This window comes from Oryctolagus cuniculus, chromosome 10, assembly GCF_964237555.1.
Source record: "Oryctolagus cuniculus chromosome 10, mOryCun1.1, whole genome shotgun sequence".
NCBI classification, from domain to species: Eukaryota; Metazoa; Chordata; class Mammalia; order Lagomorpha; family Leporidae; genus Oryctolagus; species Oryctolagus cuniculus.
This window is the reverse complement of record NC_091441.1, coordinates 20556650-20575152: the sequence shown is the minus strand read 5'-3', so window position 1 is coordinate 20575152 and position 18503 is coordinate 20556650. Positions and strand designations below refer to the sequence as shown.

Here is an 18503-nt window from a genome sequence, read left to right as displayed (position 1 = left end):
GGCCATTTTGGGAGTGAACTAACACCTGGATGGTCTCTGTCTCTGTCTTTTCCTCTAACTCTGCCTTTCAAATAAATAAGTTTTTTTTAATTTTTATAGAAAAAAAAATTTTAATCCATAGTTTTTTTCATCATGCAGTTGCATGAGCTGATTTCTGTATGTTCTATGTTTTTTAATGATCTGTTCCATACTAAATAGAATCAACTAGAACTACGGCAGGTAGAACCTAGCCAGCAGCCCCAGCCCTGGTCTTCACGCCCCTGTAAAAGGCTCTTCTGGTGAGTGTGGGGTGGACATGGAACCTTGCTTCCAACAACAGAACATGGCACGGGCAATGGATGCCACTTCCTAAATTAGGTTGCAAAAACCACGCCCTCCCTCTCTCCCACTGCTCCTCTCCCCTTCCTGGCTGTGATAGAGCAGCGGCCAGGGAGAGAGGCTCAGACAGAGGAGATCAAAGGGGCCTCTGTCCAACAGCCAGCAAGGACGGGGGCCTCTGTATAACAGCCAGCGAGGACACGGGCCTCTGTCCAACAGCCAGCAAGGACGGGGGCCTCTGTCCAACAGCCGGTGAGGACGGGGGCCTCTGTCCAATACCCTTGAGGAGATGGATTCTGCCAACCACAGTCACTCAGAAGCAGATCCCTCCTCAGCCACACCTTCAGATGAGACCCCAGCCCCGGCTGACCGATCCACTGCAGCCTCATGGGACCCCCTGTGCACAGGGCCCAGCTGAGCTGTGCTCAGACACCTGGCCCATGGCAGCCACGAGATAACACGAGTGTGCCGGGGTAATTTGTTACACGGCAACAGATAACTGACACACATGCCATTAACGACAGTACTGCCAGGGTGAGTTACCGCGAGCAGCCACCGTCATTCCCAGGTCGTTCCACACAAAGCTTTTTCCCCACTCCTAACAGGCCGCAGAGATCTCCATTATCCGGTTAGTCCAGACGCACGCCACACCCTGTTTGGAACCGGCCCAATATCCTTGAAAGTACTGTGACGAGCCCGATGACACTTGTAATTAGATGAAGAATCTCATTAAGCAAGAGGAATAATGCACACCTTAGATCTAGATGAGATTCAAGTTTTATACCGTTATGGAAACATAATTACTGTCTCTAGCACACGCAGGGTCACATTTTTTTTATTTCCTCCCCAATCAACGCTTATCAAGCAAAAGCAAAGGGGTTGCTAATGTCCCTGCCACAGGGCAGGGCAGCCAGGACCTTCGCTGGTGACATCATCACACCAATTGCCACGGAACTCTCCTGAGAGCTGTCAGGCACCGGCCCTGCCGACGAGAAAGCGGAGGTGGTGAGGAGCCTGCCCGCTGCTGCTTGGCCGAGGTTGTAACTGCGCGTCTTAGTCTGCCTTCTGTGGCCAGAACCGAACGGCACAGGCTGGGTCATGTATAAAACCAGCAAACATACTTCCTACAAGTTCAGGAGGCTGGGAAGGCCAAGGTCGAGGGGCTGCAGCCAATGAGAGGCTTCTTTTTGGGGGCACGCTCTGCAGAGTCCCCTGGAAGTGTAGAACATCACAGGGCGAGACACAGTGAGCTTGTTCCCTGGAGCACCTGTCTTGCTCTTACAAAGCCGCTGATGCAATGGTGGGGCGGGGCGGGGGGGGGGGCTTCTCTCAGGGCCTCTTCTAATCCAACGTCCCCTCCTCCAAACACCACATGACTCTGGGGATTAAGTTTCAACATGAGTTCTGGGGGGGCATTGCTAGACCGGGACTATCAGGTTGAACTCAGGCCTTCTCCCACACCCTGGGCTCTGTGTTACACGGGTGTGTGTAGTGCGTGCACCTGGAGTTAGACCAGAATTTAAGCTCTGACCAGGAAGCATCAGAGCCAGCTCCCGACAGCAGCTGTCTCCCTCCTTGCACATACTTGCTTGGGACAACTGCAGTCTCCAGAGAAACTTAAGCAAGCAATGAACTTGACCAGCAACACAGATCAAAGCTTGGGGACCACAGGGAGACCCATCATACAGCAAGGGGTTATACAATGTGAAGTGCCTCTCAATCTATACCACTTCCATCAACCATTATTTCCTAGGTATTTCTGAGCTGGGCGCTGGGGGAGCCACAGAACTCAGGGTGGATGGAGAGAGAGTTTCGGGAGTGACCAGCAGCCAGAAGGCAGACTCAGAGGCAGGACAGCGCCCTGGAGAGCCCAGGCACCCGCCCAGATGAAATGGAAAGGCTGGCTGGAGCTGCCCCCCCCCCCCCCCCAGCCCACAAAGCCCGACGAGGCTTCATTCCACGGAGCGAGAGCAACCACGGAACACATCTGCCCAGGGCAGAAATGTGATCTGCACGGCCCTCCTCTGATGGAGGCGCCACTGTGGGTGGCCGGGAGGTGCCAGCCGGGCAGGGCAGCCGTTCAGAAGCGCATGGGATGCTCCGCATCTCCGGGTCACTGTAAAATCAAGTGACTCTGTGCCAGTGGTGTCTGCGGCAGCCACACTGCACAACTACGGGTGGGCGTGGGCGCGGCTGCGGCAGGAACAGAACGCAGGCTGGAGTGCGGGTGGAGGTAGCTCGAAAAATGTGTTTAAAATTAAGACAGGGTGGAGCCACCATTCCTTTGTCTGGAAAACTAGGAGAGAAAGGAAACAAAAGGCTGGGACTTGTTCCCATGGGGGAATAATATCAGAGTTTCCCACAGGTTTATTTTGGAGGTTCAGCTTCCAGCCACAACATACTTTTGTAGGAAATAACGAAAGTTATCAGGAGAAAAGCATGGTCATCTTTACACTCGAGCTTCATCCTGACTCATTAGGGACAGTGGCTCTGTTTTACTCTATTATCATTGCTGCTATAATTAGGTTTTACATTATATTATATTTTCAGGGACAATGAAATCATCGGGGCTTTGAAACTGATAGCCACCTGGGAGGAAACGCTCCCGGTCAAAATAAGCCTGTTGAGTTGACTTGTTTTAATGTTACAGGAGTCAGCAAGCTGTTGAAATAGAGAGGACACCCCAGGAAGACCTGAACACTGACACAGCCGCCCAGAATTCAACACAAGCCCTACAACTTGAAATGTGCAAAGAGTCTGTTTATATGCCCCATCTGGACTTAGTAGGAACAGCTGGTATCATCAAAACAGTAGTAAAAAGTGCAGATTTTCTAAGTAAATAAGAATGAGAAACACAGAGAGGGGAGCTTACTCTCACCAATCATCAGAGAAAGGCAAATTGATGAAAACACCACACTGTTTCATGCCTAAGTTAACAATATTCAATGACTGCATCTAATGCCGACTGTGCTAAAGCATTTTCCCTCTCCCCTCTTACTCTGCTTCTGTCTGCTGTTAGCAGTGAAATCAACCCATTCTTTATGGAAAGCAATAGAGCAACATTTCATGGACCAAGAGCACTACAGATATTAAGTACATTTGACCCAATAATTTCATTCCCAGAATTTATTTCCCAAAAGAAATAATTTAACCAAATAAACTCTATACAATTGTCATTATTGTTAGCAAGGAAAAGCAGAAATGGAACCTACCTAAAAAGCAACAAGGTAGCAGTTGTATGAATTGTGATCTTGGTGCTGCCATTAAAAATGACAGCTGGAGAAATGTGGGAAATGTTGCCTAGCATGAAGTGCGTGCGTGCGTGCGTGGTGGGGAGAGGGAGGAGGCAGAAGCCAGAAGTGTGTCCTATTACTGCAGCTCTGTAAATGGTACGTTTGTGTATTTTGGAAAGGAATATGTGCACTGAGATGCTCTGTGTGTTTTTCTTTCCAAAGCAGCCAGCAATTGACAATCCCTGCTCACTTATCTATCCAGACTGCTGAGCAGTCCCTTCTGTGCTGGGCACAGCTCATAAAATCCTCCCAATACGCCCCAAAGGAAGGGACTGTCCTCACGTTTGCAGGCTGGGGTGGGTTAGGGTTCTCCAGGGCTGGACGGTCAGGATCCAATCAGGTGTGTGTATGCCCCAAATCTCTTAAGATTTGTCACATCGCTGTTGTGAGAGGGAGAAAAGTGGTTGGAGGGGAATTTGAAAAGTTCATGGAAACATGAAATTAAAAGATTTGTGTATTTTAGTCAACAAAAACCCTATTCCAGTCAGAATAATTTCAGGGCCAACACTGTGGCACAGTGGGTGAAGCCATGGCCTGCAGCTCCGGCATCCCATAAGGGCACCGGTTGGAGTTCCAGCTGTTCCACTTCTGATCCTAGGCCTGCTAAGGCCCTGGGAAGATAGCCAAGTGCTTGGGCTCTCGCACCTGCGTGGGAGACCTGGAAGAAGTTCCTAGCTCCTGGCTTCAGATGGGCTAAGCTCTGGCCATTGCAACCATTTGGGGAATGAACTGGTGGATAGAAAATCTCTCTCTATATCTATATCTATATCTATATCTATATCTATATCTATATCTATATCTATATCTGCTATTCTGTCTGTAACTCTGCCTTCCAAATAAATAAATCGTTTCTAAAAAAATTAAGGATAATTTCAATAATTGTCAAATTGATGTACAAAAAATGTTGAGATCCATGCACAGTTTGTTTTTTAACACACATTTTCATCATGTGTTTTGAGACCCCCTTACCTACCACCCTGTCTTTCATGTCATGCTCTCTCTTGGCAAATGACTACAAGAACCAGACGACAGCACGAAGTGAGTTCCTTTCGTCCTGGGTTCAGGGCATGCATGTCAGGGCAGCCCGGATGAAAGCGGCCACATTTTGTCCTTTGCATTGTACCTGGCAGTGAGTGCATCAGCAAACACTGGATGCCGACTTTCTCCAAAGATCATGAGCTGCATAGAATTTCATTTGAGTGCATTTTTCCCCAAGGGCACCCACTGGTCTATACCCTGCTCCAGTGAAGATTCCAAACCATGGACCCGCATTAAACCATGGGGCTTGCTGCATTAAGGAAATGGGAATTAAGTTCCCTGCGTGGAACTCCAAGGACAAAGGCAACTTTGATGAGTTAGTAGTCTTCCTTAGTGATCCACACCCAGAGCTGTGGGTCCAACGGAAATACAAACAAATCCTCTAAAAATCCCCCCAGACACCTTTTCATTTGCAAAGATTTTCTCAAGTGTTTATACACAAATACAAAGTTTAAGTGGATGCTACGTATGATTGGCACATCAAGTCTGATTAAATCGCCTACTTGCCATCCTTGTTGCACACGGCCGGGCTCCATGTCTGAGAAGTAGCCACGGCTTTGCTCTCTTTCCACCCAAGAGTTAACACCTTCACAGATCCCACATCCCAGCAGTTGAATGGGCCACGTCCAGATTTTTAACCCCTGTTCTTCTGCTGTGTTTAAAGTTGGCTTAGAGACCTCAGGTCACAAACTCTTCCAAGACACCCCTCAGTTTTGGCCCCAGATCACACTGCAAACATGTGGTTAATTGTCGCTCCCCCTCTTCGTGGAGGAACGACACAGGACCCTGCGCTGTTCTTTCGTCTGCTCGGCCCTCCCCAGGTTTGCTGCTGGTTCTTCCCGGGTTGGCTACTGTCCCTTCCCGGGTTGGCTACCATCCCCTCCACCTCCGTGGGAGGGCGGTTCCCCCTGCCACATTCCCCACTTCCGCAGGGGAGCGGCACACCGCCGGCCGGCTCTCTCGGGGGCTGCACAGGTGTTCCCCTTAGATGTTCCCCTTAGATGTTCCTGGTGCATGCCGTCTCTCTCCTCCTTTATAGTCCTCCTCCGCCAATCCCAACTCGGCTGCCCACACGCCGAGTACGCTGCTCTCCTCCAATCAGGAGCAAGTCCTACAGTTTATTGGCTGAACTGGAGGCAGCTGTGTAGAAGCTGTTTTCTCCTCTCCCAGCGCCATATTGTGGGAGAGCAGATGCATAGAATAAGTCTTAATTTCAGTAACTTAGTCCAGTCCGGATTGCTCCCCACAGTTAATAATTTATGTATCACTTGGAAATGCCTGCATGCAGCGTGAAAAGTCTAGCTTCCTACCGACAGTCAGCAGTTCTGACAACGGGCTGTTTTCAAGTTCCGAACAACGAAGGGGAGGATGTCGAAGCTTCTCCAACAGATCTCGGAGGTTTAAGGACTTAGATAATGAGGGGAGTATTTTTAGAAGTTCACGGGAAATGTATTATGAAGAAACAATGCATAGATAAAAAAAAAAAGATTGCCCCAAGACACACTTCTTTCAATTTCATTTTTCAGGAACTTTTGGAAGCAAACTCGCATTTTGAAGATAGGGCTCTGACTCCCTGTGTTATCCTGGGATGGGGGTGGTGAACGTTCTCTGAGTGCTCACGGCACCTCCCACACATCAGACTCTGAGCTAAGCACAGGACATGCATTGCAGTCCAGGGTCACTTCACAGAGGTGGCAACGGACATGAAGAGAGGTTGGGTACGTTGCCCAAGGACATGTAGGCAGTGACTGGAAGAAAATTCGCACTTGAAAGTCCCTGCTCTTAATCACTACACTCCCTGCCTTAATTGTACCTAATTAGCTCACTGTGGGGGTAAGTGGAGAAGATAAAATTTATCCGATGAGCAACTGAGGAGACACACAGTCCAGTTCACAGTGGGGTCAGATGGGGTGCCCTCCACCCTGACTTCCTCTCCTCTCTCCACTTGGGTTGACCTCCAGGGAAGATGGAGGAAAGGAAACAAAACAGAGGTCAGTGGCAGCACGCCGTGTTTCCCCAGGCCAGTCTCCAGCCAACAGGAACCGTCCTCTGCCCTCTCTCTGTACATAGGAGGCAGAGACCCTCCAGCTGCCTGCCTTCTGCTGCAGTTTCTAGTGACCAGACCTCCCGCGCCCCCCTGGCCATGCCCCACACCCACTGTGCAGTTTCCCAGTGTCCCCGGGCAATGCTCCTCAGCAGAACCCCTGGAGCAAGAGGACCCAGAGGGCTGGGTGCCATCACTCTGAAATCTGACTGCAGAGACCCACAGGATCTCTCCTGGAAGAGGTACCATGTGCAGATAGAAGCTGGCCCAGCCCACCCTCCCAGGGAACCAAGGATGAGAGGTCATGGGACGCCCCCAAGCCCCCACACCAGTCAGGGACCAGGCTGCCACTGGGGGCAGGGTCCTACAGAGGACAGGGTGTGTGTGTGTTGTGGGGGGTGTCAGCAATTTGCAGACAGTAAATGAATATACTGTCTGTAGAAAATTCAAACAATAACAAAGCCATAAAAACCATCTGCTCTTTATTAGCCAGCCTCACAGGAATTGGCACTGTCATGACAAAATACTCACCTAAGACTCCTTTGGCTACAGTTGCTGTCCAGCCCTAGTAAATCATATTTCAAATATGCACTCTTAAACTCATCTTTCACACACAGAGGACTCTGGGAAGCGGATTCTGAGAACCGCTGGTCCACAGAGCACCCAGCATGGGTTCTGGGGCACATGCTCCTGCCAGTGCGGGATTCACGGGCTCCCGCTTCCAGTGGCTGGGGTCTCCAAGCCCCTAGCATTATATAGGCTTTCATTTTACACACTTGATTCAAAATAAACAATGATAAAGATGAAAATCAGAAGGGGGAAATAAAACCCAGTTGAAAAAAATAAAGGATGTTTACTTGAAATCTTTCACCCTCCCATGACTACACTGAAGATTTTTCTTTTTTTTTTTTTTTTTTTGGTATCAAAGTTTTAAAAAGTGAAATATATAGAGACTTCTTACATATCTCCAAGTAATTCAAACAAATGCAAGGTCTGTAAATCCTGCCTGGGTTTCTTTTCTGATCATTATTATTCATTCGTCTTGTGATTGGTAACTGAAAACAATTTTGCCTTATGCCCACCCACCCCACCACTGCTGCCATCCACTGAGTGTCGGACACTCAGGATACGCCACATGGGCCGGTCTCCAATGCACAGACTTTAGCTCCGTCCCCCGTGTCACAGGCGAGCTAGGGGTTGATTTACATCCCTCCACATTCCTCCGGTGAAGTCCCAAGCCTCACATCCTCAGAGTGTGACCTTATTTGGAAACAGGGTCACTGCAGACGTAGTTAGTTAAGATGAAATCATTAGCATGGGACCTAATCCAATATGACTGATGTCCTTATAAAGAGTGGAAATTTGGTCACAGACACACAGGGAGGCAATCACGTGAAGACAGGAGTGAAACTGCCCAGGCCAAGCATCCCCAGAAGCTGGGAGACATGTCTGGAGGTGACCCTTCTCTAGCAACCTTCAGAGAGCCCTGTCCAGCCAACACCTTGTTCTTGGATTTCCAGCCTGGCTGTACAGTTGGAGGGGCCTTTGAAATCCCTTACTTCCTGCAAACAGAGGATGCTACATTCAGATCCTGCAAACTTGTTACTCTGTGTCTTTAATCCCAGTCCCCGCCTTTGTGTAAACAAAGGAAAAGCTGTGGCTAGCTGTTGTAACCAATGATGTAATTAAAACCTAACTGAGTGTGTTTTCCCTTTCAATTGTCTGAAGGTAAAACATGTTGTTATTTTGCAGTTTACCCGGTTTCAAGAGTTATTTGTAGGGAATAATCTGAAGCAACAACTTGGTATTTAATTCAGATAAGGGCAGGGCGCTCCAACAGGGATGAGTAATGCAAGCCTTGTACAAACATTTCCTCTCCTTTGCATTTTAGGAGAATACAGACACCCATAAACATGCACCCAACATTTACTAAAAGACCTTCAAAATGTTGTGTGCTTTTAAAGAAGTGCCAATTCAATAAACTTTCTACTCCACCTCTGAAAAACCATGGCCTAGGAAAAATGTCAATTCATTCCAGAACTTTTTTTCTGCTATGATATTTTCTGTTTTCAATCAATATTTGTGTCCTCATTGTACCTTCTTTTGGGAAAAGTAGCATATGGTGATGAGGGCTTAAGTTTGATGTAGCAATACTCATCCCACCTCCCCACCCCCCACCCTGCAGAAAGATATGTAGTACTGTGAGAATAATTTTAAGCTCCAAAGTGAAATAAAATGTAAAGCAATCAACTAAAATAGTTGACTATTTTTGCTCTTTTTTATTCCCTAGACATCCATTTCCTACACAATGAAAATGATTTTCCTGAATGTGACTGGGCTCAAATATCAAAGAAATAACACTCCATTAATCCTATTATCTTTATTATTTATAATTTTTATCTTTTAACAGTATTATAAATTCATAATAGTTAACAAGTGACTGAAGCAAAAAAAAAACATAGCCCAAATAAAGGTGTTATGAGGTCAAGTCATGTCATAGAACCGAGTTGTGTAAGGAAGATCAGTCCTTCGCTTAGAAAACAAGGCTCACTGGTTTGTCCCCTGGAGGTCTGGGGTGGAAGCAGCTCTGTACCTTCCACTCCACCCCACCCTCCTGAGTAAACCCTCAACTGTCCATCAATGAATCAATGCCAGGGATACATTCCCAACAAGGAACGAATCTAACTGGCCTGAACTTGATATTTCAGTGCATTAATCCTCTTGACTTCCTGGGGTGGGGGGTCTTCTTAAAAAGAAAGAAAAAATAGAATTAGTATAGCAATAAAAGTGTTGAGAGTAAATGAGGTGTCTAAGTAATCCACAACTCAGCACCAAAGTTAAGAATAAATCCAGAATGCCTGCACCGGGCTCAAGTTAAACAACAAAAAGAAGCCTTCACATGACACGTGGATCTGAACTTGACTTTAGCTGTTTGCAGCTCATCTTTTCAAACACACTTTAAAAGCATTCCAAGCAGACTGTGTTCTGGATTTCCATAATGCCACCTCTTCAAATGCTTCAGCTTCCAGACACCTGTGCTCGCTTGGCCTCCCCGTCAACAAAAAGCTGAGCTACCCTCAAGTCTCAGAGTTGGTGTTTCAGCCAGGCCACCTCGCAGCACTGCCCAGCGCTGGCTGCCACACCAATCCACACTCAGAGTCCAAATTTACTCGTTTCTTTACCTGAAAAGCAGGAAGACAGAAAGACAGATGGACAGACTTCCTATTCAGGGGGTTCACACCCCCAAATACCTGTAGCATCTTGGGCTGGACTGGAAGTGAAGCCGGGAACTCAATCCAGTCTCCTATGTGAGTGGCAAAGCCCCAGATACTTAAGCCCCCACTGCTCCTCCAGAGTCTATGTCAGCAGGTAGCTGGGATCTGGAGGGGAGCCAGGTACGGAATCCAGGCACTTTGGTGTCTTAACCGCTATGCTAAGCACCTGCTCCAAGTAGCTACTGTTCCTCCTCTATCTTAGAGATCTATCCAAGGTGAATTTGTACCTTAATTTTCCGGAGTCTAAACCTTACACATAGAAACAGTATTGCTCTAATGCTGTTGTAGCTAACTGCCCAAGTTTATGTGTATCACAAGGATGTAAAGGTTACAAATACTTGTTACGTCTTCAACATTAGTAACAGGCTAGGGATTAGAAAAGAAGTTTGAATCACATAGGGAATTCAATGCCACTTCACATACTCTGAAATGAATCAATGATTCACAAGAAAAGACTGCCATCGGTCAGCTGTGGCTGTTGGAGCTCAGGTTGTCTTCAAAAACGGCCGACTGAGGTGGATATTTGTTCTAACAGTGAAGATTCCAGTCAACACACCTTTTAACAAAGAACGCCAAATGAAGACTCAAGCTCAGAATTCAATGGGATCTCCTGGTTCGCAGAGCTCGTAAGTCCAGGAACCAGAGCCAGATCTTCACACCTGAATCCCCTTCCCTTGATCACACGGCCTCCCGCCTCCAGGGTTTCTTTCTGAGAACTCTATTTCCTGGATGAAAATGACTTCAAAACCACAGGAGGGCGGAGCACTTGAAAGACCTCAATTAAGAGTCAGGCATTTGGTGTAGCAGTCAAGACCTGACTTGCGACACCTGCATCCCATATGGACATTAAGAGTGCCTGGGTTTGGGTTTGGGTTTGAGTCCTGGCTCCTCTTCCCATTCCAACTCCCTGTTAATGCACACCCCGGGAGGCAGCAGTGATGGCTCCAGTGGCTGGGTCCCTGCCGTCCATGTGGGAGACCCAGGCCGAATTCCCAGCTCCTGGCTCTGGCAGGTATCTGGGGAGTGAACCACTAGATGGAAGATTGATATATATATATATATATATATATATATATATATATCTCCATCTCTGTTCCTGTGCCTGTACCTTCCAAATGAACATGTTAAAAATAAATAAGACCACATTAAAACTATCAAAAAATAAGTATCCTTCCAGTGTCATGAAGTAACGCTTGTGTCACAGCCAAAACCTTAGCTACTGAAATGCAAAGTCTTGCTTTCCTTGATGCCTGCTTAGCAAATAACCTTTATTATGGTATAGACAAGGGAAACAAAATAAATTTTTAAAAACTAAGTTAAATGGAAGGATGCATTGGCTGAGTTTGTTCTGAAATAAAGGGGAGAGGAAGGTAGGAAACAGAAGTAGGAAAGATTGGTTGTGACCATGAACAAGGGAGGTTCATTATACTATTGCTTCTCCTTTTATATATGTTTGTGATTTTTTTTTAATTACAACAACTGGGGCAGACATTGTGAGCAGCTAGTTAAGCCATGCCTTGGATGCTGGCATCCCATATTAGAGCGCTGCTTTAAGTCCCACTGCTCTGCTTCCAATCCAGCTTCCTGTGAATACGCCCAGGTAGATGATAGCTCAAGTGCTTGGGCCCCTACCACCCACATGGGAGACCCAGATGGAGCTCCTGGCTCCTAGCTTGGCACAGGCCTGTCCGTTGCAAGAATCTGGGGAGTGAGCCACCAAATGGAAGCTCACTCTTTCTCTCCCTCTTTCTTGCTGTCACTCTTGCTCTGTCACATCCAAGTGGCTGCAAAAATAAACATACTTTTACAAAAAAGAAGGAAACCAAAAGCTATCCTTCAAATAAACCAGTGTTAACATGAGGTCACCAACCTATGCAGCACATGCACTAAGCCCTAACACAGGTCTGCCAGACAGGACTCCATGCTTTGTCTGCCAGGGACCACTGTGAGAACTCGCATATTAACTAAGTCAGCTATCCAATAGAGCTTTTCATGGACAGTTAAAAGGAAATTCTTTTAAAACCTGAAATACACCTGACCACTCACAAATTAGCGATGGTACCGAAAGTACTGGAGGTTAGAGCTGCTTGATCCGGATGGTATCTGAAGAGACAAATGGATTTGCACTTTGGATTAGCAAGAACTTTTAGCATCTACTTTTTCTTTTTATGCACTACAGTTTTTTAGGTTTTTTTATTCATTTGAAAGGCAGAGATAGAGAGAGAGACATCTTCACCAGTGGTTCACTCCCCCAAATGCCTGCAACAACCAAGGCTGCAGCTCCATCTGGGTCTCCCACGTAGGTGTCAGGAAGCTAAGTACATCAGCCATCACCTGCTGCCTCCCAGGGTGCTTGTTAACAGGAAACTGCATGGGAAGCAGAGACAGGACTTGAACCCAATCTCTCTAATGTGAGATGCAGGCATCCTAAGCAGCACTGGTAGCCACCTGTACCACAAAGTCTGCTCCTCAGTTTTCTCTTTTAAGAATCATTCTTGGCCGGCGCCACAGCTCACTTGGCTAATCCTCCGCCTGCGGCGCCAGCACACTGGGTTCTAGTCCCGGTCAGGGCGCCAGTTCTGTTCCGGTTGCTCCTCTTCCAGGCCAGCTCTCTGCTGTGGCCCGGGAAGGCAGTGGAGGATGGCCCAAGTGCTTGGGCCCTGCACTGGCAGGGGAGACCAGGAAGAAGCACCTGGCTCCTGGCTTTGGATCAGCGCAGCGCACCAGCTGCAGCGGCCATTTGGGAGGTGAACCAACAGAAGGAAGACCTTTCTCTCTTTCACTTTCTCTCACTCCTCTAACTCTGCCTGTCAAAAATTAAAAAAAAAAAAAAAAATCATCCTCGGGGCCAGCACTTGGCGTAACAAGTAAAGCCACTACCTGCCATGCTGGCATCCCATACAGGTGCCAGTTCAAGTCCTGGCTACTGCACTTCCAATCCAGCTCTCTGCTGTGGCCTGGGAAAGCAGTACAAGATGGGGCTTGGGCTCCTGCACCCACAAGGGAGACCCGGAAGAAGCTTCTGGCTCCTGGCTTCGGATCGGTTCAGCTCTGGCTGTTGCGGCCATGTGGGGAGTGAACCAGTGGATGAAAGACTTCTCTCTCTCTCTTCCTCTGCCTCTCTGTAACTCTGCCTTTAAAATAAATACATAAATATTTTTAAAGAGGGAGGGATCATCCTCAAGCTGTTGCCTACATTCCCACTGACCTATGGTCTTTTTACTTGTTGAACTCTTCATTTAGTGGAGTACTAAGCCTTTGAATATAATATAAATAAAAATACTATCTCAAAAACTGAAAAAGAAAGGAAGGAAGAAAAGAGACACAGAGAGAAATACTATTTTCTTAGAATTGTATCTTACAAACTACAAGTCTGTTCTCTTTGTATTAATATCACATTAACATGAGGGTTGATGAGAATTGTGTTGTAGTAGCTATCATGCACCTGCTGATAAACATTAAAAAAAAAAAAAAACAGCTTCAGCTCAACTATTGTTCCCAATCTGTAGTACACATAATTCTCTCCAAAAGGTAACATATTGCCATTACTCCCATTGCAAAGATTAGCAAACAGAGGCTTCGATGGGATTGACTGCTCTAGGTCACACAGCTATTTGTCTAAGGGCTGAAATGGGAACCAAGTTCAGATTCTGCAGTTGCCAAGGTCATTCCACTGTTCTGTGACACAGCATCCTGCAGCATGCATTCTAGGGCTGTGGCAAAGAATGCAGGATCCAGAAAGCCAGGTGACCGCAGATGAGGCTATTAAGTACCGACTATTCCTCAGTTCACCATCTGTAAAATGGGTAAAATAATAGTGACTGCCTTTTTACAGTTGCCTGTGAGGATGAAGATATCTCACACAGAAAGCTCCTGGAACAGGGCATGACCCCAAACAGGCACAATAAATATTAGCTGTTGATATTCTTACCTAAGAAGATTAAACAGAAGTAGCACGTCACCGAGTCGCCACTTCAGGATCAGCCGAGAAGTGCCTACGGGTCAAATTTACCTTCCTTTGTTGAATCATTGATAGGCAGGGGAATACCTCGCTCGGAACCACTGCGCTTAGCCTGCAGGAGAATGTCACCCTAGTCGTGAGAGGGACATTCAATATTTTACTCTCACAGCTGCTCACAACAAAGGAGCCCGGGGCATATCCATTACCACCTTTTCCAGGTCTCCTCAAACCTGTCCCTAAACTCTGGCGTGCAAAGTACAATATACGTGCAGCCACCGAGAGCTGGGGATCCTTGTGCAATAAATAAACGTGGGGTTTCTCAGAAAGAGAAAGTGGCTTTGCATCTGACACCTCTGCCACAATATACGCCGTCAATCTTGCCAACCAGAGACATACTATCCTGGGCAGCCAGAAATAGTCTCCGGGTGTTTATCAACTATGTGTGATTGTACAGTGGAGACCCAGAGCAAGTATTTGTATGTTCACAAACCGCACTCCCATGGGAATTGCTTTAGGAAGCTGTTTTCATGCCAGCCCACTACTCCACTACTAAAATTCTCTCATTACATAACCAGGTCAACACTTGGGGAGAAAAAGATAACAACAGAGATGGAATCTGCAAATTTTGTTCCTAACAAAATAAAAAATCCCTGATAAAATGTTCTCTGGCTTCAACAAACTCCACATTGCCTTCTTAATCAAGCTAATTCTTGATTAGCTGCATGTTTAATGATTGATTTATTCACTATCTGTGGCTCCTGGGCCGGCCTCCATCCCTGGTCAGCTGTTCAGCCTCACCTGTTTACACAGGCAAGCTCCCAAAGGGAGGTTTTAACTCTTAGCTGCTTAACGAGTGGGCAGACAACGATGAGGGAGACCAGGAGGGAGCTCCTGGCTCCTGAATTCTGCCTGGCCCAGACCCGGCTGTTGCTTCTGGGGAGTTAACTAGTGGATGGGAGATCAATCTCTCCCCCTCCACCTCCCTCTCTTGTTCTGTCTGTGTCTATCTCTCCCTCTCTCTCTGTCACTATCTCTCCCTCTCTCTCTGCCACTTTGCCTTTCTAATTAATGAATTAATTGATCAATCCTTTTTTTTTTTTTTAAGAGGAAGACGATCAGAGGTGGCCAATGTTCTAGTCACTTCCAGACCTTAACAACAGAGAATCCTGCAGTTTCTCATATTCTCCGCAGAGACCTCAACTCTATCCCATCGCCACATGCCCAGGCCTGGGGCTCTGCCTCGCCTGCACTGCCTCATGTGAGCTATCTCCCCAACCTGTTTGTGGCTGGAGCAGCAGTCAGCCCCTGGGGCTGAACACAACCTGCAACTGTGCCTTCAACAGCGAATAATCAAGAATCAGCCTGATTAGGCAGTTGATATGAAATTGTCAAAGACAGAGGACATTTTATCAAGGACAGTCTATCTTGGTGACAAGAAAGGTCATTGAGTTTGTTGTTTAAGTTTTAATTCGCTGCATTTAAAAAAAAAAAATCTGTTCTTGGGGCTAGCCTTGTGGCATAGCTGGTTAAACGACTGCTTGTGACACCATAATACAGTATCAGAGAGCCAGTCCTGGCTGCTCCACTTCCAATCCAGCCCCCTGCTAATGCACCAGAAAAGGCTGCAGAAAATGACTCAAGTACTTGGGCCCCTGCCACACACACGAGAGACCCATATCGAGTTCAAGGCTCCTGGTTGTGGCCAGGCCCAGCCCTGGTCACTGCAACCCTTTGGGGAGTGAACCAGTGGATGAGAGATCTTTCTTTCTGTCTCTCCTTTTCTGTCACTCTTTCAAATAAATAAGTAAATCTTTAGAAAGATCTGTTTTTGCAAAGAAAAAGCACCCAGATTTCCAAGTTTTCTTAAATTGAGAAATCAGGTACCCCTGGGGAGTGCTGGGTAGAGACCCCACACACACACACATTTTGGGTGGTGATGAGCTCCCCAGTTGCCAAAATCCCCACCCAGCCAGGCTGTCACTGTCCCCAGCTCTTGCAGGAATTTGAATTTGGGATTCTTCAAGCAAATACCATTATTATTCCCATTTTAAAGATAAGGAAACAGAGGCCTAGAGCAGCTTAAGTAACTTCCTCTGTGTCATCCAACCACTAAACAGCAAGCTGGAATTTCAACAAGGCTCCAAGATCGGTGTTCTTAACCACACCACACTGCTGATCCTTTGTCCCCTTGCGGCAAGGGAACAAGCCATGGAAGGAAGGGGAGGGCAATTTCCACACCTCTACCTGCACAAGGGAGGGCACCTTGTGAAGTGCATCAATAGTGTCCTGAATTACAACATTCATAAATACAAACTGCCGTAACTTCTAAGAAAGATGAGAGGGAAAGAAATGGCATTTGGACAACCACATTTCTGCATTAGGAGGCAATATACACATGTATATAGTATGCATATAATATATATATTTAAGTGTACCATTTACCTAGAGTCACCTGATGCTAGCATTTTATCCCTTTTGCTTTAGCCTTAGCTCATTCTTCCTTACATGGATTGGGAGGGTCTTCTAAAAGATCATGGAAAATGCATGAATTATGAAAAAAATCATGCAAGGATTTCAAAAAATTTTTACACCAAAATGAACATTCATTTTTCCCATGGACCTCTGAAGTCTCTCCTAACTGTAGAAACACAGCACCCGGAGGCTCCCGGGAGTGCCACGCGTGTGAAGTCTCTCCTAGCTGTAGAAACACAGCACACGGAGGCTCCTGGGAGTGCCACGCATGCGCACATTTCAGAAAGGAGCTCCACCTCCACCTCCCATTCCACTTGAGCCCCGGGGTTTTTGCTTCTCCTCTCCCACTTGATGCCTATTCCTTCCACCTCACTGCAAACCCTGCCCCCCTGCCCCGGACAATCTCCATTCACTCAAGGCTAAAACACTTCTTAGCCTGTTGCAGAATTGCTCTGCTAATGTCACTGCATAAAGCACACTAAAACGGCTTAGAATTTCCTCTCGCAATTCTCCACCATCACCTGTCCTTGCAGAAGTCTGAGCGTGCAAAGAGAAACCTGCATCCCTGGGTCTCTTTCTTCTTTGCCCTCTTCGCTGTGGTTATGACATTCATTTGAAATACAAATACAAATGCATTTTGCTTCCCATTTTGTGCCACCCCCCTTTCCATTTAGTCCTCCATGCTCTTAAAGTCCAGTTTCTCTCTAAGGACGCAACCAGGGCCAGTATATTACGACCAGGAATTTCTTGACATCCAGGTGAGATACTTAGGACTTACCAGGGACCTTCCCCAGGCAACATTTCGGTCGGACATGGTGGTCTCACCAGCAGCAAGTAGGTAAATACTCACACACAAGGAATTAGACAGAAGGACCAGTCTGAGAACCCACCATCCCTGACGGGTAGCTGGCAACTCAGGTCCAGCGGGTGAGAAAAGGAGCCAGAGGGAAAGAAGGCACTGGGATGACTCACGACAACCCACCAGCGCCGGTGGGAAAAGCACTCCCCGTCCTGCTTTCACAAGGCAACCACAGCTCCAGACTCACCGTCTCAGACTGGCACGGCCCCTTGTCCCAACCCTTCCCACCACGAGAGAGAACTACTGGGGGATCCTCCCACTTCGTCACCAGCACCCAAGTTCAAAGGCACCACAAGGAGGGGTTTGGTGCTTCTTTACCTGACTTTTCCAAGTTGGCCAATCTGTCCAATAGGTGAAGGTCGGTGGGAAAAAAATGACTAAAAACGATCAGCCTCAACAGTGGTTTCAATTAGTACCAGAAACGGAAATGGAATAAAGCCACGGATGATTTCAGTGCAGTAATAGAATAATTAACAATGTCTCAGGGGACTAAGTTTTCCTAAACAGTCACTCTGGGATAATGCCTGGAGGATGACGTCCTTGGAGTCACCCCAGGACAGGCCAAGGGAGAGCCCTAATCCTAAGACCTCACCAGCTGGGATGGGCATGTCAGCCCGAGAGGGGTCTGAGGGCTCCTTCCCAAGGCCGGCCTACCCCCATCTTCTCTACTTCTCTTCTGCTTTCCCTCAAGCTAATCCCTGCTCTCCTAGAGGGAGTCTGAAGCCAGCAGCTTCAGAGACCAAGAGTGATAGCCATCCCAGATCGGAACTCCAACCCTACCACATCTCGCCCTTTGCATGAGGTTTCTCAGGGAGGCATAGCTGCACTGTCTCCTCCCCCTGCTCAGCAAGGTGTCCTAGGTTGTGAAACTGAAACTTAAAGGTTTTTTTTCAAAAGATTTATTTATTTATTTGAAAGTCAGAGTTACAGAGATGCAGAGGCAGAGATGGTGAGAGAAAGGTCTTCCATCAGCCGGTTCACTCTCCAGATGGCCGCAACAGCCAGAGCCGAGCCAATCTGAAGCCAGAAGCCTCCTCTGGGTCTCCCACATGGGTGCAGGGGCCCAAGGACTTGGGCCATCTTCCACTACTTTCCCAGGCCATAGTAGAGAGCTGGATCAGAAGGGGAGCAGCTGGGACTTGCACGAGTGCCCATATGGGATGCCGGCACCGCAGGTAACGGCTTTACCCCCTATGCCACAGCATCGGCCCCAAAATTGAAATTTAAAATGACCAAAACACTT

General features: G+C 47.3%; 1 protein-coding gene across 1 annotated transcript in view; it reads right to left on the bottom strand.

Moving 5' to 3' along the window:
- ATP8B1 (ATPase phospholipid transporting 8B1) overlaps positions 1 to 18503 on the bottom strand; it is a 127459-nt gene that overhangs the window by 77907 nt on the left and 31049 nt on the right. The window lies entirely within an intron of this gene.